This window comes from Astyanax mexicanus, chromosome 11 (assembly GCF_023375975.1).
Source record: "Astyanax mexicanus isolate ESR-SI-001 chromosome 11, AstMex3_surface, whole genome shotgun sequence".
Lineage (NCBI taxonomy): Eukaryota > Metazoa > Chordata > Actinopteri > Characiformes > Acestrorhamphidae > Astyanax > Astyanax mexicanus.
Genome location: NC_064418.1, coordinates 17790537 through 17807500, shown reverse-complemented (window position 1 = coordinate 17807500; position 16964 = coordinate 17790537). Strand labels below are relative to the sequence as shown.

The 16964-nt window shown below is 39.4% G+C and overlaps 1 protein-coding gene across 3 annotated transcripts in view; it reads left to right on the top strand.

Moving 5' to 3' along the window:
- Positions 1-16964, top strand: part of slc39a10 (solute carrier family 39 member 10) — a 49154-nt gene that overhangs the window by 9623 nt on the left and 22567 nt on the right. The window contains exon 1 of one of the 3 annotated variants that reach the window (XM_022680415.2): positions 3268-3358. The exons of 1 other annotated variant lie outside the window; for it this stretch is intronic. The gene's annotated coding sequence lies outside the window, so the exon portion shown is untranslated. Of the gene's footprint in view, positions 1-3267; positions 3359-13900; positions 14004-16964 lie in introns of those variants that run through there. One more of the 3 variants, XM_022680414.2, reaches the window with a different exon arrangement.

Sequence of the window (16964 nt, the reverse complement as noted above, 5' to 3'; positions counted from 1 at the left end):
GGAAATTAATTCAGACATCATTTCTTTTTTGTCCCGTTACCGTTCCGCAAAAAAAATCCTTCTTTTAATCCCGCATCAGCCCGCCACATACACAGTTTTGCCGCACCTGCCCCGCGGTCCTAAATAAATTTAATAAATTACATTTAGTGCTTAAAATTAAAAAAAATATTTATTAAAACCGCGCGCGGTCACGTTTCTTACCACATTACAAAAAAAAAATCGGTGTGTGTGTGCGCGTGTCGGTCCATTCTCCGCTCCTTTTTTGTGCTTAGGGTTTTTTTTGTTGCGTGCATGAGAATCACTGCGTGATTATTACAATTTTCTTAACTATTTATTAATGTGCTCCCACATCCTCTGGATTGATTAAACTCCTGTTCCCGCCAATAACAATTCAGTTCTGTCTGTGCCGCAAGATATCCTGACGGGACCCGCGTCATATAATATGTTGATTAAAATGTCGTGACGTTAAGAAATCGGCTCGCAAGAGACAACCGACCAAAAAAAAGACATTAGTTCCATTTTAAAATAATAGAAACCTGTCCTTTATGTTTGACAATTTTTGTTTCACTTTACGTGTCCTTACTCATCTGAAGTTTATTTATCTGAACTGAGTTTCATATGGTTATATTTGTAGCGGTTCTGAACTCAGTTCCGCGTGCTGTGAAAGAGACAAGGCGCAGCGCATTTTACCTCAGACTTGGTCAGATAACAACATTTCAGTAAAGATGGTGGTTATAGTTTTATATCATTGCTTTGCTGTTTGAACTACACTTCAACCAACCTTACTATTTTTACCAAGACTGAGGCGCAATGCCGCGCGTTCTCCGCGGTGCTCACGCAGAACAGCCAGCAGCCAGACAATGAATTAATATATTTTACTTTCTCAAAATGTGACCACGGAACACCTTACATGGCTCTATGGTTTACCTTGAGGTGGGTGAATTAGTTTGATGTGTTGGCGAGAGGTGCAGACACCACTTTCCGGCAAATCTTGCAGATGATTCTCTTCTGTTCTGAGTCTTTTTCTTCCTTTTTTCTCAACTTACTGAGCCTGCCCTGTAGCTTCCATTTCCGAGCCAATATTAGTGCTGCTAATCTTCACTCTCTTCAGCAGCCTCAATGGAGACGAAGTGAGCAGGACCTCAATGAGTACCACGCACCGCGTTTTGCTTAACCCATTCGCTGCCGCGCCAGTGCAGCGGCAGCACAGATAAATGACAAAAAAATTTATATTCGATATTATGAATTTTGAGATCGTTTGACACCAATATCTATCGCGATCAAAATATATTTGATATATTGCACAGCCCTATAGTGTAGGACTTACACTTGACATATTAATACTGAATTCACCACAGTTGTGCTTATATGGAGCATTTTACTACCGCTCAAAACGCAGTCAATCAGATTTGACAGCCATAAAAAAATGCGGTAATGACGGTAATGAGCTCATCACCGCGGTGACGTCCCATAACCGCGGTATTGCGGTAATAAAATTATCGTCACAGCCCTAGTTTCTCTTAATATTATTAGAAGCCATGCGGTGGTCATAATGAATTGCACACATCACTGCTGCAGTGTAAAAGGAATATGAAAATGACCTCATTATGACATTATGACTGTAGCTCAGCTTTAACTGAACTCATTTATAGCTCTTGAGATTCTGTCTGGGATTAAAGTAAAACTTAGGGTGCAGCGTTTCTCTGTCACGCATGCATATCACCTACAAAGTGTGAACTGTTCAGACAGATGTCAGATAAGGCTCACATTTGAAAAGAGTGTATGAACAGCCTGAAATAAGTATCAGATTTGGTCAGATAATTTGATTTGGGCCAGGTTTACCTGCTGTGTGAATTTAGACTTAAGGACTTAACTGCTTCCTGCCATCACCTTTGTGGGTGGAGTCTCCTTGTACTTCGCATTTGACTATTGGTTTGTAGAATGCTGTTTTTAAACGTTGTCAGTTTGCTGAGTTGCTTTTGAGGTCCTTGGCTGAATCCCACTTCCTTCGAGTGCAGACGTGTCCTGCAGTAGTATAAGTTTTAGGGATGGTATTGTTTTAAAATTTAGGGTACCTCAAGTTCAGTACAGATACCTAAATCTTTTAATTTTTTTCTAATGGAAACCTAATGGCTTATGCATTCGAGACTGTGAGAAAACGAGACACATTAACGTGGACCATTTGCTCAGAGATCTTTCCTGCATATCCCTGCGAGAAATTTTAGAGGTGTCTCTGCTCTCTCTACGTGAGGTCCTTGCAGAATCCCTAGGGTGGCCCGTCAACATTGCCATCCAGTTAATTAGCTTGTTTATATACATTTGTTTATTCAGTATGTAAAGTCCAGAGTTCATTAAGACTGTATGAAACGTATGATTTAAGTGGATATTGAAACACCCAGGTGCTGTTTGGTTGATGAACAGTTCAGTTTGGAAGTTAGAAGGCTTGCTTCATCTAGTTAGCGTTAGCCAGTTAGCTAGCGTTGGCTAACTTTCATAACATGGCTAGCGTTAGCTACTTAGCAAGCTAAGGTGCTCGCTACAAACCCCTAGTATTGCTGCTAATCTTCATTGCTGAAGAACAGCTGTCCGCTTAAGAGATTATTAGTTGTCAATTACTTAAAAATGATTAACATTAAGAATGTAACCATATAAACTAAAGTAAAATAAAGTTGCTGTATCATTTTATCATAACTTTTATTTAGCACCACCTAAATGTAAAATCCACTGTTGTAAAAATCCCAATTGTAAAAAATCAGCGAAGCTAATGGCTTTTTGTTTGTTTTATTTAACCTGTATAATTTTATATGTATATATGTATATGCATATGTGTATATGTGTATGTAATTTAAAAAATCTGAAGAAAAAAAACATACATATTCACTTTGAAGTTTTGGATCTAACTCTTCATGTGCCTTGGGTTCCATGCTGGTCAGCTGACCAAACAGTCTGGCATCAGTTACCATCTAAAACACTGGAGCTGGATGTTCCTCACAGTGTATGACTTGCCCTCATGCTAAAACCCCACAGATGTTCATAGTGCACAGAGACCTGCAGGCTGTTCTGTGCAGTATGTGGTCACACCAGTAGCTGATTAACTTAAATCCTAAACCTCCACCCACCCATATGCATACACACACACACACACACACCCACCCACACCCTACAACTCACATAAGCACATGGCCCTCACCACCCCTCCCCTTTGAACCCAAAATGCATTAAATCAGCAGACGTGAGGGATTTGAGAAGAAAAGCTTGCTACATGCTGCTGTAGTAAGGTGGTCCTTCAGAGTCTTTGGATCACTGCCACCCTCGACTCGATCGCTACTGTCTGGACAGGTCTTCTGCGGATTAAGAGGTATGCCATGCAAGGTGCTGAGACGTCTGTGAGACTTGGTCCTGGTTTCTGCAAGGCCATTTGAGAGACTTCTCTGAAGTGTGACCAGGGCAGTTCTTTCACAGGTGGACGTGTAGACACTGTGCTCATGTGAGCAGGACTGGCTTGTGGAGAGCGTATGGAAAGTCAATCCCAGCTGCTTGGAGATCAGCAGTGTTTGAGTGAGTGCTCCTTAGAAACAGTGATACTTGAAGTTGAGAAGCAAGTTTGTCTGTGAGTGAAAGCAACAATGTTTTGGCGGTCCAAGATATAACTCTGTATTGAAGATATTGATTAATGTTTTTAATTAAATATAAGCTATGATAACTGATGTTCATCTGAATATGACTGAGTAATTCTTTTATCTTGGTTTGAGTAATTATTTAATCTTGATTGTAGTAAATCGGCATCAAAAATGTGACCTTGTTTAATACATTGTTGCTAATGGCTTAAACACTAAATGTATTATGATCTATGTAGAGTGTAAAGTGTTTTTGCAGTTGACAAGTGTAGCAGTGACATAGGTGTTAGTTGCTACTAATTTGCTTTATGGTTGGTAAGGTGTTGCTAGGTGGTTGGCAAGGTATGATTATGGTATACATGTTAGTTTCTATTGTATTGCTAGATGGTTGGTAAGTTGTTGCTAGGTTTTTAGCAACTAACACGTATACAACACATTATCAAAGTGTTGCTAGGGGGTTGGTATTGCTTTGATATAGATGTAGGTTAAGTTGTTGCTAATTGTTTGCTAAGCTGTTGTTATGGTATAGGTGTTGGTTGCAATTGTGCTATTAGGCGGTTACTAAGTTGTTGCTAGGTAGTTGTTCTATTGTATATGTTGGTTACTAAGTCAAGGTGTTGCTTATATGTGGGCATTGGATACTTATGGGTTTTTGTTGCTAAGTTGTTGCTAGCCAGCTGTTAAGGACTTTTTTGCTAAGGTGTTTTAGGTGGTTGCTAAGGTGCTGCTATTAGTAAAAAAAAAAAATAGAGAACAATAGGGATTCGTTACTAGCGGTGTGCCATATATTATTGTTAATTTTTCAAACAGTTAAGATCTGCATTATGATAATATCACCATTGTGATAATAGCAAATAATTGTTTATATTTGTAGTTTTATATGCATTCACTACATGTTCTGCACTTCAGTGTTATGATGGACGTATTTTTTATATTACATGATTTTGTTATTTTATTACATTACTGTTTGACGAAATCAGTCTTTGTAAGCTACTGTTGCTTAAAAAAATAGGCAAGAGATTTACAGTTTTTTTTTTTTTCTAACAAATGTTTAAAACTGTTGCAGCAGTATAAATAATTTAATTATTTTTAATGTTACTAGTGTCATATCACCAAGTATATTGTTTATTGTTTATTATTATATCTCTAGTTCGTGACTGTTTTGTTGGTTTGCTGCACCTAAGGTCAGCAGTTCCTTGTCATGAGGCTTCAGTCAGTGGTTTTATCTATTCTTGTAGTGGATAGAGGTCTGTGATGCGCTGCTACATTTTACTGACAGCTCACTTGCTGTGAACATGACTGATCTCAGTGCAGTAACTCGTCCTGTAGACCCTTTTAAAAATGCAGTGCTGAGCTGAACTCTGTGACATGCCATTGCAGGACACCCGTGTGGGCAGGATCTGTTTGAAGGTGTGTCTGCTTATTTTAAAGGTGTGTGTGTGTGTGTTTGTTTTTGGATTGAGGGATCAAAGCTATCTCTCTTGTTTCCCCGCACCGCAGGGAATAGCTATTATAGACGGGGTCTTTATCTGGCATTGCACAAGAGGAGATGCACTATGTGGGCAAGGGGCAAGGGGGGTAGCATTTGACAAGTTACATAGTTATCTGTAATCTGTTATCCATGTGTCCGTGTAAACTACAGCCATTCTACATGATGCTAGTTTAAAGGGATGCACAGCATATTTGGCAACCAAGAATATTTGGCTGAAAACTGCAATTGAAGCCCTTTCACAGGTCTGCGAAATAACTCACAAAACACTGACTAATTCCTTGTAGGCTGTTTTAGGTCACAGTTTCTCATTAATATTAGGATTTCTTTCAGCTGTGGTGGCCCTTTAGTGGATTGCAGGACAGAAACATCAAAGTTAGCTAAAAACAGACAAGAGGGCTCGCTATATAGGGCTGTGTGCAGAGTAAACGCGCATAGTCTTTGGTCTGTCATCAACTCTTAGAAATCCAGCTTAGGAAAACAGTTAGCATTGCTACTAAACCAAGGCTGGCTCATGCGCTCCTCTGCCTGTTTGGGTGTTTTATACTTTTGTGATTTATTATAGTACCTATGCTCCAGTCCTATCACTTTATTAGGATGTACTGGTAGAAAGCACATAGAGCCGGGAGCAGATAGCTAATGTGAGAATGCCTTTAGACTCTAGTGTCTGTTTGCTATGCGTTTTTGCAACTACTCCATATCCGTGGAGATCAACAGACACGCGCAATGCTGTGTCTGCCTCCCTTGTGTAAAATCAAAAGCCCTCACCAAGGTTTGGCAATTTAAATTTCGTAATGCGCCATACAGATTTAAAGCAGCAGCAGCCTAATATGCATGTAGTATAAACGCTGCACTTTGTGATTGTTGGTTTGTTTGCTGGTATTCAATAAATATTTTAATTGTTTTGTAGTCGGCACAGTAGCTTAGTGGTTAGGGTTCAAGTCCCTATCTGGGTGAAGTTTCCATGTTCTTCGTGTGCCCACGTGGGTTTCCCACAGTCCAAAAACATAAAGATCAGGTCAATTGGATACTCTAAAGTAGGGCTGTCCCTAACGATTATTTTTTAAACGATTATTCTAACGATTATTTTTTTCGATTAGTCGACTAATCTATTCATTGAGAAACATATTTAAATAATTATTTTACGTTTTAAAGCAAACGATAAATTACTATATTTATATACAACAACAACAACAACAACAACAACACAAGCCTACTAAACCAAACCCCACACTTATAATCACTTAGATGTACAGCACGTTGTTTAGATCTTTAACGCTAAAAATGGATAAGCTCCCATACACCACAACCGTGTGTTGCACTGTTTTCTGTGACCGCTAGATTTTGTGACCACTGGCAAGTAGTTCTCAGCAGACCGGTGCACTGGCCGATTCGAAACGTGTTCGTTTCTAATGTTTACCCCGACTGGCCAAAACGGTTCAGTTTAGGGCTGAGGGTAAGGTGTAGGTATTGAAAGCTTCCGTTTTGCCAATGAACGCTCATAACCGTGAGCACTGGTCACAAAATTCCGACGGTGACAGAAAACGGTGTGACACCGCAGCGCCGACGGCGCTAGCTAAAATAACTTAAGGCAGCTAGCTTAGCTAAACACCTGAACTTATGAATAATGCTACTGTTTCTGGAAACTGCGAAATGCCATGCACAAATATAAACCAAAAATGTATAATTTCTGCCTGTGGCAGGTTTAAAACCTTTGGTAGACAGCCTTAAGTCTTTTTAAGGACACCCGCGGAGACCCTGATGTAAACGGTAACTTACTGTGTGACCCTGTTGACATAGTGCTCCTGGATGTTTGCGCTTCAAGTGCTCCTTTTGCACGTATGGCAGAGGACCACATTGTTGCCCTTTTGCGTGAAATGCTCCCAAACTTTAGATGCCCGCTGGCGTTTTTTTTGTAGCTGGAGATTGCTCTCCGGAGTCCAAGCTCTCTAGAGCTTAGATTCTCTGCCCGAACCCGACATGACCCGAGGCCCGCCCGTAAATCCCGGGCTCCAGAAAATAGTCCGAGATGTAGGCGTCTGTTTTTTAATTATATTTTTATTTTAAAAAAAAATAACGAAAACTGAAAGTGAAACTAAACTAATTTATTTATAAGCGCTGTTTTCACTACCGCAGTTCTACAGCGGGGGTGTTGTGCCGATTCTGTCCGCGAAGCGGGAGTCAGATTCAGCAGACAGTCGGATTCGGCACAAACGCGGCGGCACCTCGCGGTCCGCGTTGTCAGTTGTAAGCGCTCGCGCTAGCCGCAAAATACGGCAGAAAACACTGAGGGAGCTGCAGAATTATGAATGGGACTAGAATATGAGCACGAGGAGATCAAAGAGAACCTTCACCTGTGAGTAGCTCTCACCAGAACAAGTCAGAACAATCTCTCTCTCTCTCTGTGTCTCTCTCTCTGTGTCTCTCTCTCTCTCTCTCTCTGTGTCTCTCGCACGTGAACTCCTCCGCGTTTGACTTGCAGAACTGTGTTTAGCTGTTCTTAAAAATCATTTTAATTAAATAATAGTTCTATGCTTCTATGTTACCGTGTTAATTAACATAATTCTGATCACATTTCGCTCATTAAAACAGCCCGAAAACAGCCAGTTGGAATTTTTGGGCCCGATCTAACCTCTAATGCTCTCCACAGGCGCCGCCATGTTTACGACGCGCCGACGCACGTTATGCAAATCGATGTATTTTTGTAATCGATGACGTCGATTATGTCGACGCGTCGCCCCAGCCCTACTCTAAAGTGTGTGTGTGTGTGTGTGTGTGTGTGTGTTTAAATGGTTGTGTTTCTGATTGTAAAGCGTCCTTGAGTATGTAGCAAGGTGCTATGAAAGTGTAACTATTTATTAATTTTCTTTAAAAAGCAAGAAAAAAAAACAAGTCTGTTTTCATTTATTCAGTAGCAAAAAAGTGCCAACATTCGATTTTTAAACTATGCATTACTGCTGGTTTATTGTAACATTTTGAATACCTTGGTCAGTTAAGGGTAAGCTGTTTCCTAGACAGGGATTAATGCTCGTTATAGACAATTTCTTTTCAATGGAAATTAAAAATGCTGTGTCATCTTGATTAGGCTTAATCCCGGTCTGTTAAAACTGCCTATTTTGTTCTAGCTTTGTTTTACTGGATTTCCCAAATTTCCCCTCTCCTTGCAGAGCATGTACTCTCCCCTCTGACAATCTGCTGTACTGTATGACCATGTGCTGAGACATCTGCTCATCTCTCATGACCCCAAGGACTTTCCTATCTACATATATGATATACTGTTTTGAGAGCCTCATGTTATTGCTTTTTTGGCCTGGAGTTTTTAAACTGAAGTCAGATTGTTGTTGTATTTTTTTGTAGAAATTTTACAGTTAATACTGTGTTACTAACTCAAATAACAAGTTGGGACAGATGCAAATGCAAATAGCAAAAACAAGCAAACATGTTTTACATTGACATATATGTGATAACAGACAACATTAACCAAATATATTTTATGTTTTGTCAATAATAATGCATAAAATGCATATCACAGTATTTTGCAAGATTTTAATGATTTCACGATATATATACATATTTGTTTATTATTATTATTTTATTTATTTTTATTTTTTACAACTGGCCTTAAATATAGGTTTGTGACTTTTGGGTTTACTTTGTCCTGAAAAATTGTACACTATGACGAAATCAGACTCAATTAGCAGAAAAACACCTGAAGAATGTAAAATAGACCCTAAAAAGAGATACACCAACAACTTTAACACAGCTTCCTCTTCAGAACTAGCTAAACATTTTATTTTTATAAACACTATAAATGGACCTAAATTACTCAATGTAAAATACTCAATAGATTTCTCAAATACATTCAATTCATTGTGCATTAAAAGTATCCTTTAAACTACAGTGTTAAAATATTTAAGCAGGGCTTCAGTTACTCATATTGTAAGCAGCAGCAGTGCTGTTATGTTTCTCCAGGCAGTACAGCGTGAGCCTCCACCGAACTGTGTTAGCTTGTTATGCCAACTGGCTAGCGTTTGCTAGCGAGCTCTGATACTCATTTTTTTTGGCGGTGCTGTTCGGCAAGGCGCTCCGCAGCGTCTCTAGTGGTATTGCATTACCCGTAGAGGTATTGTACAAACCATATTTTAATCGCGTATTTAATCTTGTTTTGCATTAATATCAGAATATTTACACTACCTTGCCAAAAGTATTCGCTCACCCATCCTAATCGTTGCACTCAGGTTCACTTCCATGACCACAGGTGTATATCAATCTGCTTCTACCAACATTAGTGAAGGAATGGATCGCTCTCAGGAGCTCAGTGAATTCCAGCTTCCGGTTGCAGCGATTCAATAGTTAGTTAGTCAGTCAGTTTGGAGTTGTTTTACGGTTTCTGCAGTTCATATATGTAGGACTAATGCTCCTCATGCTGAAAAGAGAATAAAGATTTTAACCCCAACATTAGCGGCGAACTAGAGAACCAAGGTTAGGGGAGAGCTAACTAACTTTAGCGGCTAGCAAACTGGAAAGTCTTCTCTGAGACTATAATAAATAAGTAACTTTTTGGTTGCATTTTACAACTGCGCTTCTGGAAGGTTTCAGTTGGAGACCCCCTTTGTGCCTGGTAAATGCCGCTGGGGCCTCCCACCAGGGTAAAAACAAAAATCTGCACGCTTAATTAGTTTGTTTTTTGGGGGTTTTATGTTGTCAGACACCACTTTTAAAGATTTGGCCAAATCAGATAATGATAAATACACATTGATAATTAAATTAAATTATATGTATCAAGGTCTTAAAAAGGTATTAAAAAGCATTAAATTTGACTTTTAAAAGGGTGCAAGAAACCTGTTCCACTTTAAGCTCCACAGTGGAGTTCTGTCCGGGGAATCGCAGACCATCTTAGCTAGAGCTGGTCTTTTGTGACATCTTGGATGAGTCGACACTGCTCTCTTGGGGGTAATTTTGGTCATCTGGTCTCTTTCGGAAAGGGTCACCATTTGTTCTACGTTTTTGCCATTTGTGGATACTGGCTCTCACTGGCATGATGTCTTGCTTTTTGAGTATCTTTTAGTCTATTTCCAGTTGTCAGGCAGGTCCTATTTAAGCGAATGAGAACAGGTGTGACCTGGATGTGGCTAGAGAAATTAAAATCAGATGTAAATCAGGTGTGATATATATCTATCAATCACACACTCACACACACACACACACACACACACACACACACACACACATTTCACAGTTATATTTTAACTTAATTTCATGTTTACTTGTTTTGTCTTTGACTAATTTTAAATTGTTTTGTGATCTGAAATATTTAAGAGTAATAAACATGAAAAGAAAATGTTAAAACACTTTTTCACACCACTGCATTCTCATTTTTTGCTTAGCGGTACCAACGTTGCCTGGCATCTGTGTGGCATTAATGTGGCATTTGGCTTCGCCAAGATATTGGTTTTGGCCGATTGAGCTAATAGACGATCAAAATTGGGCCTCAAAAACACTGATCCGTCCATCTCTAGTATAAGAATTATCACACACTTCACCGCCTGCCAGTGTTTTTTTTTTTTTTTTTTAATGTTAGGACTGGTGTGTGCGTGTTGAAAGAATTCAGGAGTAAAATGTGTGAATCACGGGATAGTCTAAAATGCTAACTCACGCTTGAGACAGACAGGAGGGATGGGGAGGCCGTGTGAGAGTCATATGAGCCGGCTTAGGGGCGCACATCTCCTTTTCCCTTCCACTCTACCACATTCAACCAACTACCCCCCCTTCCACGTGTGTTTCCTGCACCAACGCATTCACGGAATGTACCGTGTGTCTCTGAGCCCAGACTGAACTCTGTTCAGATCCTTCACTGTACTGCTTCTGCATTCAGTCTGCAGCTCAGTATGGAGCTTAGTTTTTCATACAGCTAATTCATCTCACGGGGTGATTTGATTTTTAAAAATAAGAGGGAAATGTATTGATCTCATAGGTATTGCATAGAGATATTTAGTTTGGCAATACTGTATCCATTTAAAAAAAAAAAACTTTTGTGAAACACAGTAAGACTTTCAGACACAATAATCTTTGTGGTATAAACTAATCAGAGACAATCAGAAGAGTGAAGTAACAGACAGATATAATACACATATCAGATAAAACTTAAAGAAAATGGGTAGCATTACCAGTTAACCCTTAGCCATCTTCATTAATACCATTTAATCTGTTAGCCTAGTTTGCATTGGGCCAACAGCTGCATCCCTGTGTTGTAAGGGTAAAATTTAAGGAACCAAGTAAACTATAGCCATAATCCACATATTCTGTCGGACCACAGAATCTATCCACTCTAACCAGCACAGTGTTATCACACATGAGCCTTAAACTCGGCTCGGAATATCATTAGCATCACTGCTTAGCTGTTAGCCATTGTGGCGAATATACTTTTGTGAGTTTCTTCTTTTTATGTGTCCTAGAGCTGGGCGATATGGCCCAGAAAAAAAATATTCTGTTTTTTTTTTTTTTTTTTTTTTAATCAGATTTTTGATTTAAATCGATTTTTTTTTCACCTACTAAAAATCAAATTAAAGATAATAAAGAAATGGTTAAAACTAGTTTTTATTTATTTAGTTTTCACTAAAATGTCCCCTTTGTGGTTACAGTGCAACCAGAAACAGGCAAAGGTACAAGTTTAGGTACTGACACAATGCACCCTCAAACTTAAAAAATAAATAAATAAACCGGGGGCGGGGGTGTGTGCGGGAGAGAGGGGCGGGGCTAAGCTCAGCCCACAGGGGAGCGTCGGTGGTGAATATTAAACTCAAGAGAAAATCGAATTTTATAAAAACATTATAATATAACATTATTCATTACCCCGATAATTACCACAGCTGTGAACAAAGATCTGTGCAGGTGCAGTAGCCATAGCACCTGTTTAGTCTAACAGCGCTTATTTCCAAAGATGCCTGCTGAGTGAACTGACTTTTCTTTAAGGACATTGATTCTACTGATTACTAAATAGGATTGGAGCAGTATGCCACTGTTGGGTATACCATGGCTGCAAAATAGCTGGTTATTATACAGTGTATTTATTTGCGTAATACTGGTATTGGATGAAAATTCAACGGTACAGAGAATCCTATCAACTTCATACTATTTACAGAGTTTAAAAAACAATCAGTTGATTCATTAAGAAATCAACTGAGAAACCTTTTCTAATACAGCAAAACCTATTGTTGCGGTTTCTCTGCATCTGGACACTTAAAGAAGTAAAGGTGGCACAGGGGTCAAAAACACACTTTGTGCTCACTACTGTAGTCTGACCGTGAATAAAGAGTGGTCCTGTGTTTATTAGGATGTTTGCTCTAATGCCTTTAGGACCTAAAAACATACACACAAAGAAAGGCCTTGTTCAGAAGAGCCCAAGGCCTGCGAGACAGTCAGGCGCACTGTAAAGTTTCAGTAGAACGCAGCTGCAGCCTCAATGCAGAAAAATTATTCAACTATCATCCCCTCCTGCTATGCACTCCTATGCAACTCTTCCACTTCTCCATAACTAGCACTTATAGAACTTCGATCATACAACTCCAGACATGTTCACTGTACTGTTGTGGTGATCGAATTTGGGGTCAAATTTATGCTAAAACTGTTTTCCATACTTTTGAATGTTTTTCAAAAGGCACACAAGGTCAAGACTACAGCAGATTGCCTAAGGGTCGTAGGAAAAACAATAATGTGTAGAAAAAGCATATCATAGCCTGTTATCTGGCCTGTGATCCTGGCCTAGAGCTTTTTCTTCTTACTATTAATAAAATCATACATTGACCCTCAAATGAAAACATTGTTTTTTCATTTATTTTTAAAATGTTCACTGCATTTTTTACACATTATTCATAACACGAATTAAATAGCCTAAATGAAATGTTGCCCTTTTTAATGACAAAGCCATTACAAAACTACAATTTAAATAGATCATATTGCATTTTTTCCCCCTTAAAACTGATCTGATTATTTTTATGCAGCAGTGGAAGAGCTGCTGAAGTCATTCCATCAATGGATTTTGTTTCTCCCTCCTGTGCATCTTCTAAGATCATAATGCCAGGAATTATGGGGCTCAGATTTGGGAGAGTGCAGGAAGCATGGCATAACCTTTTTTTGGGCACCACAGACCTAAAAGTCCAGACCTGAACCCCATTAAGAATCTTTGGGAGGTGCTGGAGAACACCCAGTTCTCCAAAGCTTGTGGAAATGATGCCACAGTGAATGCGAACTAGTTAAATTGGGTACTGAATTCTATATTATACGCAAAAGTACAAGAGCTCTAAACCTCAGTATATTCCACACAACAGTGTAAACGCAAGCATCTGGCATAAACATTAGCGTACGGACTGAAGAAATGCTGATAACCTCAAAGCATCTCTGTGCTGCTGCTGCCGTCAGGTGAACAATGTCCCTCAAAGGAGGGTAAATAAGATCAGTCAGCTGTTTGCATTTTATCAACAGCTGCTTTAACCAACATTTGTCGACACATTCCCAGTCATCCCATGATATTTTATAAAACTCATGACTCTGGCAGCTCTTATAAATCTGCCTGTTTTTGAAAAAAAGTGAAATAAAAGGAGTTTTCTAAAATGTCATCCCGGCACACAAAGAGCGCATTCAGCCGGCAACACAAGCCATATTATTTGTGAGTCTTGCCAATCTTTTAAAAATAGTTTCCGGTATTGCCCTACCCTAATCTCCCCCAGGGTTCAGAGGTCAGTGCCGATGCATGTTTATAAACACTCGGCACACGCTCAGAGTGAAAGGCTTGTAATTACGTTAAGGTTTGACACCGAAGCCCCAGACCACCGGCACGCTTTTCTCCTGCTTTAAACCAGATTTACACGCCACTCGGGGACGTGCACACTCCGGCTGGTGTAAGTACTGCACATGGGACACCAAGCCAGGCTGAAGTAGGTCCTTTCACTAATGCGTTTTTGAGCTGATCCCTAGAAAGTCTTTCTTTTTTTCTTCTTTAGTCACTGGAAAGCCTTTACTAGAAGCAGGCTGAGCTGTGGTCTGTCTTTGCAGAGTACTCACAGATTGAGTTCTTTGTATTTGAATGGCTGTTTTGAGTGTTTATCTTGTGTTTTATTGTCTGAGTGGATCCATGCAGAAGAACAGACAGGCGTTCAGTATATCCCGGCTGAGGTTTGTGTGTGTGAGATCGTAATTTCACAGGGAAGTTCAGCTTTAAATAAATACGATCCAGGGATAACCGCTTAAAGACCTTTCGCACTCTGCCATGTTCTGAATTTGTCTTGTCTTGTTTCAGCATGTTATTTAATTATTAGTCAAGTTCATTTAAATCTTTTCATGGATAATTAATCTATTCATCAGCATTTTCTACATTTTGGGGAAATACATTCATTTCTGTACTATTGAAAGTTGTTTTATTTCTATTTGTCATTATAGAACCTAAATTCTACATTATGTGTGGATGACATAAATAAATATTAAAGGCTAAAAAACATAATGTAACGAATTGTAAAACAAATCTAACACAAAACTAAAGTGCAGCAGGTTTAGTGCTGCATATTAACTTCAAAGAAACAATTAAAAATAAATACAATAACTAATGAAACTAATATTACTATTATCACTATATGGAGTTTTTCATGTCAATGTATGATAAAAAGCACAGCTTTTTTTTAAGAAAAAAAGTTTAACAGGAAGGAAAAGAAAGAATAACTGATGGTTATTTTTATATATATTTATTTTTTTGTTTGGAAAGGATCATTATTCTGCAGGGTGTTGCGTGTCCACTCCGTTTTGGTTGCTGTTATGACAGGAGGATTTTTTTTTCCTTGGTAAAATGCTGTCTGTTTCTGTGGAAGTTCTTCTTCTTTAGTACTTAGATGATGATTTTGCAAGGTTCCTCTTTCTCTCACAAGATTCTCCTGCAGTAAAAGCACAGGACAGTTTTTTAGGCTGGGATTTGTTGAGCTTTTTCGGTCACTAAAGACTGTTTTTACCTGAATCTTATTTTTCTAAAAACCTGTCGGAGAGGATGTTTTTGGGTAGAGAACATTTTATAAACGTCTGACGGTCTTGTGCTGGTGGATTTTACACTATTACAATCACAGAAAACACAAGGCACACTTGGATTTCTGTGATTTTTACCGTTTTGCTCTTCATTATGTACAAATTCAGTGTTTCCTCATTTATTCGTATAGATTAGTATTAAAGTCATTCAACCTATATCAGAATAAGTTTAATATTTAATATTCTTTAATGTAGGAACCTCTTGCTTAGATGACAGCTTTTACATTTTGATGAAACTGGCTCTCATCAGGACCACCCCAGGAAAGGAAGAGCAAGGGTTACCTCTGTTGCACAGGATAAGTTTAGCAGAGTTACCTGACTTAGAACCACAAGTAACAGCACCCCAGATAATATCTACCTAAATGCTTCAGAGTATTTTGGTTTGTTTAACACTTTTCAGTTAAAACATGATTCCTTATGTGTGCCTTCATAGTCTGGATGACTTCAAGTAAAAACCTTGAATGAGAAGTCCAAACCTGCACTATCCCATTTTAAGTGGTTCTCAGTATCTGGGTGTACTTGTGTGACTGCTTTCACACTAAACAAGGATTATTCTCTGCTGTGCTGTCACTTTTTTCAATGGGATGGTTGTAGCAGACACAGGGTCATAATAATTTCAACTTTTACTCACTTTGCTATAGTTGAGACTGAATTTAGCCAGATAAACTGCTCTCTACAATACTTTTTTGCACCCAGCTGGCAAGCGGAGTTCATAGTTTAAGTGCCATTAGAGGGTGCTTCACTTGCCCCTGGTCTGTGGTTGAGATCCTTGGTTTAGAGTAGGTGGGGATTTTTACAGTGCTGTGGAACAATAGATGGTTCTCACCTTATTGCAACATTGCTACAATGATCTGTAAATAAGGGGACACACACGCGCACACAGACAGTTATGGAGATGGAGCGAAACAGGTAACAACACCATGCTAATAATTCCTCATGTATTTCTAGTTGCATGACGATATTCATATTGTATTAAATGTGGACCACCTCCAAGTAGGGGGGTTAACTGATTTTATCGATTATTTAGTGTCACTTGTGAAAGTAAGATATGATGCGTAACTTCATAATTACTGCCCAGATAAGAAGCCTTTTTTTCTTACAGCACTGTGCAAAGGTTTTAGGCACGTAAGTGGCTAACATTGTGATTTATTCATTAAGCCCCCCGGTCCCCTCGCCTCCTTGTGCCAAGCTGGCTGTGAAACAGCAGATTCAAACGCTACATAAATAATTTTGCCGTCTGTAACTGGCTCACCCAAAGCTGGGTCCCCGGCCCCCCGAGCCCCGAGCTTCTGAGTTAAATTTTGTGATGTTTGAGGTCTGTAGTAATGAGGCTGTTTCTCACACTCAGCTCTTTGTTACAGTGAGCTGAGAGGCAGCTTCCCCGTCACCAAGCGGGTTCTGATCTTCCTCTCAGAAGCCGAGAGCAGCGAGCTGTGCACTAACTGTGCTCTGGCCTCTGGGCTCCGTCCAGCTGCCCTGGCATTGCCGCCCTTGTCTCTTTAGCCGGCCTGGCTGGCACTCCGGCAGCGAGCCCCTCAAGCTCCCTGGGGAAACGCGTGGTGATCACTTGACTGGAATTATGAGCTTCTCATTCCTTTTGTTTAAAAAAGGGCAAAGCATATTTCTCATTTTTTTCTGTACTTCTCCTGCTGCTGCACTCTAGCTTAAATTTCTCTCTGTTTTTAGGAAGCTGTTGCAGAACTATTAGGGGGTCTAGGCTGGCATTCCTCACACTAATATTTTGGAAGAACTTGGGAAGTTTATATTTGTCTAGTAAAAAAAAAAAAGAATAT